The sequence below is a fragment of the Pteropus alecto genome, unplaced genomic scaffold, assembly GCF_000325575.1.
Source record: "Pteropus alecto unplaced genomic scaffold, ASM32557v1 scaffold248, whole genome shotgun sequence".
Lineage (NCBI taxonomy): Eukaryota > Metazoa > Chordata > Mammalia > Chiroptera > Pteropodidae > Pteropus > Pteropus alecto.
The window spans coordinates 668,527-676,481 of record NW_006441067.1 but is presented as its reverse complement, the minus strand read 5'-3'; the positions used below and the strand labels follow the sequence as shown (position 1 = coordinate 676,481).

General features: G+C 42.3%; 2 pseudogenes; one reads left to right on the top strand and one right to left on the bottom strand.

Moving 5' to 3' along the window:
• Window positions 1-5,302: 5,302 nt before the first annotated feature.
• Window positions 5,303-5,421, bottom strand: LOC112484950 (annotated as a pseudogene).
• Window positions 5,422-6,916: 1,495 nt separating this feature from the next.
• LOC102893681 lies at window positions 6,917-7,465 on the top strand (annotated as a pseudogene).
• Window positions 7,466-7,955: the final 490 nt, after the last annotated feature.

The window sequence follows — 7,955 nt, the reverse complement described above, 5'->3', positions numbered from 1 at the left end:
CTTTTCCCATTGATTTTCCACCTCAATGACATACGCACCCCAACCTCCTTCTCCATATCCCTTGCCACTGCCCCACTCCATGCCTCATCATCTCCCCCTGTGTAATTACAGAAGTCTCCTGGCTATTCTCGTTCCCTATAGTCTCATGCTCAGCTAGTCTGCCTCTCACTCAGGCCAAAGTAATCTGCTGGAGACAAAGGTCTGATTTTGACATGCCTCTGTTTTGAAAAGTCCCAAGTGCCCCATTGGATAGAGAGTAAATCTCAAAGCTGGGCCCCTGGATTTTCAGATTTCTCTCAAAATGTCTATAGCTTCCCCTTACATTCACACCTCATCCATTACGAACTGCTTGTACTTCTCTGTACATGCTACATAGTGTCACATCTCCATGCTTTTGCTCATGTGGGATCACTAACTGGAAAGCCCTTCCCTTCAGGTTCTGCCAGAGGAATTTCTACTCACCAGCTCCAATGTCACTTCTCTGAGGGCATCCCTGAGCTTCCTCCATTTTCTTCCTTCCTTTGTGGATCCTCTGTACTGGTAAAACTTTCTGACACCGTGTTTTAGCAAGCTTTTTCTGCAAATCGACTCCCTTTTCCCAAAAACATGTGGTCTAAAACAACCACCATTTTTATTACTGGTCATAATTCTGTGTATGAGCTGGTTCAGCTCAGTAGTTATTCTGCTCTTTGTGACATCAACTGGGGCTGCATTCTCAAATGGCTCACTCATATGGCTGGCAATTTGTGATGGCTGTTATCTGAGAATGTGGCCTCTTTTCCCTCCTTCGTGTGGTTTGCTCTTCTCACTGTGTCACTGGTGGCTGGATTCAGAGGGAGAGTGTTCTAAGAGTGAAACTTCTGATTGGAAGGAAGAAAATCCAGGCCATCCTCTTAAGCAGAATGTCACTTCTAACACATTCTGTTGATCAAGGCAGTCACTGGGTGGGAAAAATAAGTGTCAACTCTTTAAATGAGGCGCAGCATGCTCAAACAGGGAGGCAAGGAATTATTGGGGCCATCTCTGGAGACTAGACACTATACCCTGTTGGTTTGTGTTCGGTTTATCCAGAAAATTCGGAGGCTAGCCACTGTGTTTTAATTATCTCTTCACCCACGGTTCTTAGCACAGATCCTAGAACATGGTACTTAGATGCTTAATACATGTTTGCTGACTCTATCCATCCAATTAAATCACATTAAATCTGACTAAAGTTTTTGAGCACCTATTCTGTGCTTTCTATCTTACTGGGTGCTGTGGGGGAAAAGAAAGGGTGTTTGCCCTCCAATAGCTTACAATTCAGGGACAACATAGCACCAAAGGGACACAACAGAAAAGAAGATGATAAATAGTTCAACGCAATTACAGACAAGCTATCATTGGTGGTCCATGACTGACTGCCATGCTAATTGTGTGGGCACTAATCCCTATAGATCTTCAGAGGAGACTGTGCTCACTTCAGACAGAAGAGATTCTAATGTGAAACAAGGTTGGATCTGAGTCTGGGATGGGAGAGAAATATGACTGTGGTGGAATACCAGAAGCACTTATGTGGAGATGGGACCACGCAAGTTGCATTATTTAGTATGCACACATGCGCACACACACACAGACACACACAAAATTGTAATTTTTTTTCAAGAGAATCCTCGCTATAAGTACACTCTAATAAGTAAGTAAGCAAATAACAATGGTCAAAAATGTGAGTTCTAAATATTTAAAAAAAAATAATTAGGAGAAATGGATAAAACAAACATGGCAGAGATTACATTGCTCACTGAATATCACATGTTCTCTTCTACATTTCCTAGCCTCTGTTGAAGTTGCTTTGGGCTAAAGTACATATGACTTCTGGTCCAAGGCAATAAAGAGTAAGTGGGAGGTTCCCATGCTTCCACTTTCTCTTCTGTGCAGTTAGAAGTGAACCATTCTGAGATAGTAGAACTGCAGGATGGAATTGAGCCTGCATCTACAAGTTAACCATTGCTGAAGAGCCGTGAAAGATTCACTTCACCTGCTTCAGACTGTGATGTGAGCAAGAAAAACATCTTGTCTTCAGCCATTGAGATTTTTAAGTTTTGTTTGCTACTGTAGCATAGCTTACCCTATCCTATTCTACCTAGTGTTCTCTATGATGGAATTGAATGTCACATAATAAAAGAATTCATCCTCTATTTAGAAATGATAACTAGAAAAGAAAACTTTTAAAATCCACTTTTGGCTCTCTGCAAATAAGAGTTATGCTTTCCTGCCTAGGCTCAAATAATTCAAAGGTGTCTAATTAGTCAGCATCTATAATCCCTTATCTACATTAATAAGACTATTAGGCAGTACCGTACAAAACGCTCTGCAAAAGTTGAGGAGCCAAGACAATAAATATGCCGACCTCACTCCCCTCCTGCCCTCCCATCTCCTGACAGTGCCTCCCATTGGCTGAAACCAACCAGAAGCCAGAGGGCACAGGGGGCCATGGATGCAGTCCATATAGATCAGCCTCCCAGGGCTCAGAGTAAGATGAAGAAGGGCAGAGAACAATACTAAACAGGCAAATGGAAGATATCCAACACATTGAATAAAACTGAAAAGTTGCAACTTTAGAGAAAATTTATATTTAACTGAACTAATATCAGTCATCGACTTATACCCACCGGTACACACAATGGACATGTTCATTTAGAAGCCTTTCTTTGGCCCTCAAGTTAGCGATTCTCTTTTTCTCCTCCCAATCAGAACAGTGAGGAGGAGGAGCCTAGAAGGAGCATTCTCCTCTTCAGAATATAATCCATGTGGGTGTTGGACATGTCTCATTAATACCTAAACAAGCAGGAGCCACAGCAAAACTCTCCTATGGCCTTTGTGCTAAAAAAATGCCCTTTGGTGGAGCCAACCAGAATGCATTAGAGCTTTTCTACCTCCAATCATCAGCTGGAACGAAGTGTCTCTGGAAAGTAGAGCCCATGACCCATTTCTGAATAATCCACACCCTCAGTGTCTGTGGGTCCCAATAGCCTTTTCAGTGGTATGAGCCAGGGAGCACAAAAATGCTGATGAAGGAGTCCTTTCTCCTGGCTCCAAAAGCTCATGTTCTTACCTCTCTCCAGGGTTAATTGTACCCAGATCATGCATCTCAGCCTGTCAGATTACCCTGTGAATCAGTCAACCCTCCACTCCTCAAATCTCTGCTACTTTCCCTGCCTAGAAGCTCTCACCACTCTCTTGGTTCTCAGTTACTCCTAATTTTCTACGAGACTTCACTGGTTGTGCCTAGTTCTCTACCCTCCCTAGTGTGCACTGGGCCAGCCTCAGCCCCACAGTGTTCTGCAGATAAGGTCCTTCCTGTGACCTGCTCTCTAAATGCCCCCTTCCTCCTCTGGTTTGCATTGGTTCCCTGCATTGGTACCCTTGATGCCTTCTCAGAGATGCTATCCTTTCAGTCCAGTCCAGGAATTCTATGCCTTTACATCCTAAATGCTTCTCTCGAATTATATCTCTGCTGAGCAGCCCATGCAAGTGCATGATGCACTAAGTCAACCGCTGTGGGATTTGAGTGTGTTCCTAGTGGGGCTGGGATGAGAATGAGGAGTATTAGAGGATAATTAAAGAAAAATAAAGTAAAATCATGACTCTCATGTAAATATAAAATAAATACATTTCAAAAATTTCATTTCACTCATTAATTAATAAGGAAACCAGTAAGATGTTGCACATGATTCAAAGGAGAATTCAAAGGGCCATACATATATAGGCAGGCAATAAGGAATATGGAGATGAGTACACAACTAGATGCAAAAATGAGTCCAAAATAAGTTGTATTCCACCAGACACAATTTATTTGCATTTCTGTAGACAAGAATCATTTGCATTATTAGTTTTCCATAATTTACAGAGTTATAAAATAGCCCCAAATCAGTGAAAGGTAGAGATAACCACGAAGAGTACTCTAAAAAGGATACACAGTAAACTTTTTCTTCGCCAGATTTGAAGTCTTTCATAACTTGTCCTGATAGGAGGAAGGCCTCTCCCTTTTCTCATAGGAACCCACATCTATTGTAACTATTGGAAGCACTGTCTGTGAGGTGGGAACAGGCATTTCTGCTTGTAGAGACCAATATATATGCGTCCTTCTTAACTACGAACCTCGATAAATGCTATAGATGAAATGTGTGTGTCCCCCTCACACCAAAAAAAAAAAAAAATTCATAGGTTGAAATCTTAATCCCCGATGTGCTGGTATCTGGAAGTGAGGTCTTTGGGAAGTGATTAAGTCATGAGAGTAGAGCCTTCATGAATGCGATTAGTGTCCCTATAAAAGAGACTCTGGAGAGCTCCCTCACCCCTTTGGCCATGTAAGGACACAGTGAGAAGAAGTCCATCTACAAAACATAAAAGAGTTCTCTCCCGAACCCAACCATGCTGGCACCCTGATCTTGGGCTTCCAGACTCTACAAATGTGAGAAATAAATTTCTGTTATTCATAAGCCACTCAGTCTATAGTACTTTGTTATAGCAGCCTAGATGGACTAAGACAACAGAGGATGAAAGACTTCTCCCTTTTAAAGCATTGTTACTCAGAGTGTGGTCTGGCATTGCCTGAGAGCTTGTTTAGAAATTCAGATTTTTGGCCTCAGTCTAAATCAGAATCTATATTTTACGAGGTCCTAGGCCTAAATAAATTGAAAGACATCCCATTTTTATGGATCAAAAGACTTAATATTGTTAAGATATCAATACTCCCCTAAATTATCTACAGATTCAATGCAATCTCTATGAATAGCCAGCTGGCTTTTTTGGAAGAAATTTGAAAACTTATCCTAAAATTCATATGGAAATACAAGGGGCCCAGAATAGTCAAAACAACCTTGAAAAAGAAGAATAATGTTGGATAACTCATACTTCCCGATTTCAGAACTTACTACAAAGCTACAGTAATCAAGAAAGTGTCATACTAGCATAAGCTTAGATATATAGATTTACAGAATAGAATTGGGAGTCCAGAAATGAGCCCATATACCTATGGTCAATTGATTTTCACCAAGTATGCCAAGACCATCCAATGGAGAAAAAATAGTTTTCTCAACAAATGGTGCTGAGATATCTGGAGAGCCACATGCAAAAGAATGAAGTTGGATCCCTACCTCACATTCATATACAAAAATTAACTCAAAATCAATCAGAGACCTAAATGTAAGAGCTGAAACTATAAAATTCTTTTTTTTTTTTTTTTAGGTGAGGCAACCCTTGGTTGACCTCACAGATTGCAAGGACTTTGTCAGTTTACAATCCCTTATTTTTTTATTTTTTATGCCTACAGCACCTGGTCTTCCTAGGTGGTCTCCCATCTAAATACTAACCAGGCTTGACCCTGCTTAGCTTCCAAGATCAGACAGGATTGAGCTTGTTCAGGGTAGCATGGCCGTAGACAAAACTATAAAATTCTTAGTAGAAAACCTAGGTATATATCTTTGTGACCTTGCATTAAGCAATTGTTTCTTGGACATGACACCAAAAGTGCAAGTGACAAAATAAAAACTAGATAAGTCGAACTTTATCATAATTAAGAACTTTTATACTTCAAAGGACACCATTAAGAAAGTGGAAAGACAACCCCTAGCATGGGAGAAAATATTTGCAAATCATATATGTAATAAGGCGCTTGTGTATAGAATATACACAGAACACTTAGAACTCAATAATCAAAAGACAGACAATTCTACTTAAAATAGACAAAGGATTTGAATAGACATTTTTCCAAAGAAGATATATAAATGGCCAGTAAGCACATCATTAGTCATTAGGGAAATGCACATCAAAATCACAATGTGATACTACCTTACAGCCACTTAAGATGACTAAACTTAAAAAAACAAACAAACCCAAAAAACAGACAGTAGCAGTGTTAGAACCTTCACACTCTGCTGGTGGGACTGAAAATGGTGCAGCCACTTTGGAAAACATCTGGCAGTTACTCAAAATATTAAAAATAAAGTTATCATATGACCCAGCAATTCCACTTCTATGTATATACCCAAGACTCAAAAACATGTATCCACATGAAAACCTATACATAAATGTTTATTTCAACATTCATAATAACCACAAATAAAACAACCCAAATATTCATCAACTGATGAAAAGATAAATAAAATGTGGTATATCCATGTAATGGAATATTATTCAGCAATAAAAAGGATGAATATTAAAAACATCATGCTAAGTAAAAGAAATCAGACACAAAAGGCCACATATTTTATGATTCCATATATTTGAAATGTCCAGAATAGGCAAATATATAGAGATGGAAAGTAGATTAGTGGTTGTCCTGCCTGGGGTGGGAGTGGGATGGGGGAGGTAGAATGGGAAGTGACTGCTCATAAGTAGAGAATTTTATTTTGGAGTGATGAAAGTGTTCTGAGACTAGATTGTGGTATTGCACAAGTCCATGAATATACTAAAAATCATGGAAATGTTCACTTGCAAAAGGTGAATTTTATAGTATATAAATTATATCTCAACAGAGCCGTTGTATTTTTTTTTTTTAATGTTCTCCACATACTCTGCACAGACTGGCTCCAGGTTTCCTGCCTCACCCAGGCTCTGACCGAACCTGGAACACCGCGCCTCGCCTCCCTGCACTCTGCATTCGGAACCCACCTCTCAACTCCCCCCCACACCCCCATGTGCTTCTGTAGTGGGTCCTCACTCCTCTACACCCCACCCACCCTTTTCCTGTTCCATTCCACAGGCCCCATTTTCCTGTTCCAGTTCAGAGCCTGCTGCCAACAGCCTGCAGCCTAATTTGGAGCACACAGTCTGCAGTTGCCCTGGTCGTCCACCCAGGGGACGCTCTGAGGCCCGCGCCGGCGCCTTAGTCCCTCGCCACTTCCTGCTCGCAGCCTCTGCTCCGACGCCGCCAGCCATGGCGACCCCGCTGCCATCACAAATGTGCCATAACTACCACCCCCACTGCGAGGCCACCATCAACAACCAGATCAACATGGAGCTCTACGCCTCCTATATGTACCTGTCCATGTACTCTTATTTCAACCGCGATGACGTGGCCTTGAAGCACTTGGCCCAGTTCTTTCTGCGTAGGTCGAGCGAGAAGAGGGAGTTCGTCGAGAGGCTGATGTGGCTGCAGAACCAGCGCGGGGGCCACATCCATCTGCGTGACGTCAGCAGGCCTGACCTCAACCACTGGGACAGTTGCCTGGGAGCCATAGAGTGCGCCTTGCACCTGGAGATGAGTGTGAACCAGAGCCTGCTCGATCTGTACCAGTTGGGCACTGAGAAGAAAGACGCCCACTTATGCGATTTCCTGGAGCATCACTACCTGCATGAGCAGGAGAAGTCTATCAACGAGTTGGTACACCATCTCACCAACCTGCACACACCGAAGTCCTCGGAAGCTGTCCTGGCAGCGTACCTCTTTGACAAGCTCACCCTGGACGACAGCGACAAGAACTGAGCCCGGACTGCCTTCCCCATAAGGTGACTTCCCTGGTTGCCATGCCGAGCATGCATATTGCAGTATTGCCCTTGCAGAACGTTCACTTTTTTTTTTTTTCTTCTTCCAATAAAGTTATTGGTTCCTAAATAAACAATGGTCTCTGGTGGATTGGTGTGTGCAGAACCCTCACCTTTTAAGCTTTCAGCAGGTATCCAAGCAAGCGTCCGTGCCGCCGACCCGTGCCCCATCCATCCCCAGGCGGCTCACGATCTCCATGGACGGAGGGAGAAGGTATTGCGTGGGACCCTGGAACACACAACATCGATCATCCTTTTAAGACAATGTGGTATGTGGGGGTGGGATGAGGTGGGTGGCCTGGTGCCCTGGTGTCTGTGGGTGCATGTGTATGATAAAAGTATATTAAAAAAACACATAGTCTGGAATTCATCCTAACAGTTATCCCTGGGAAAGAAATGAAGGGAATTGGATCTGGCAACGATTAAAATAA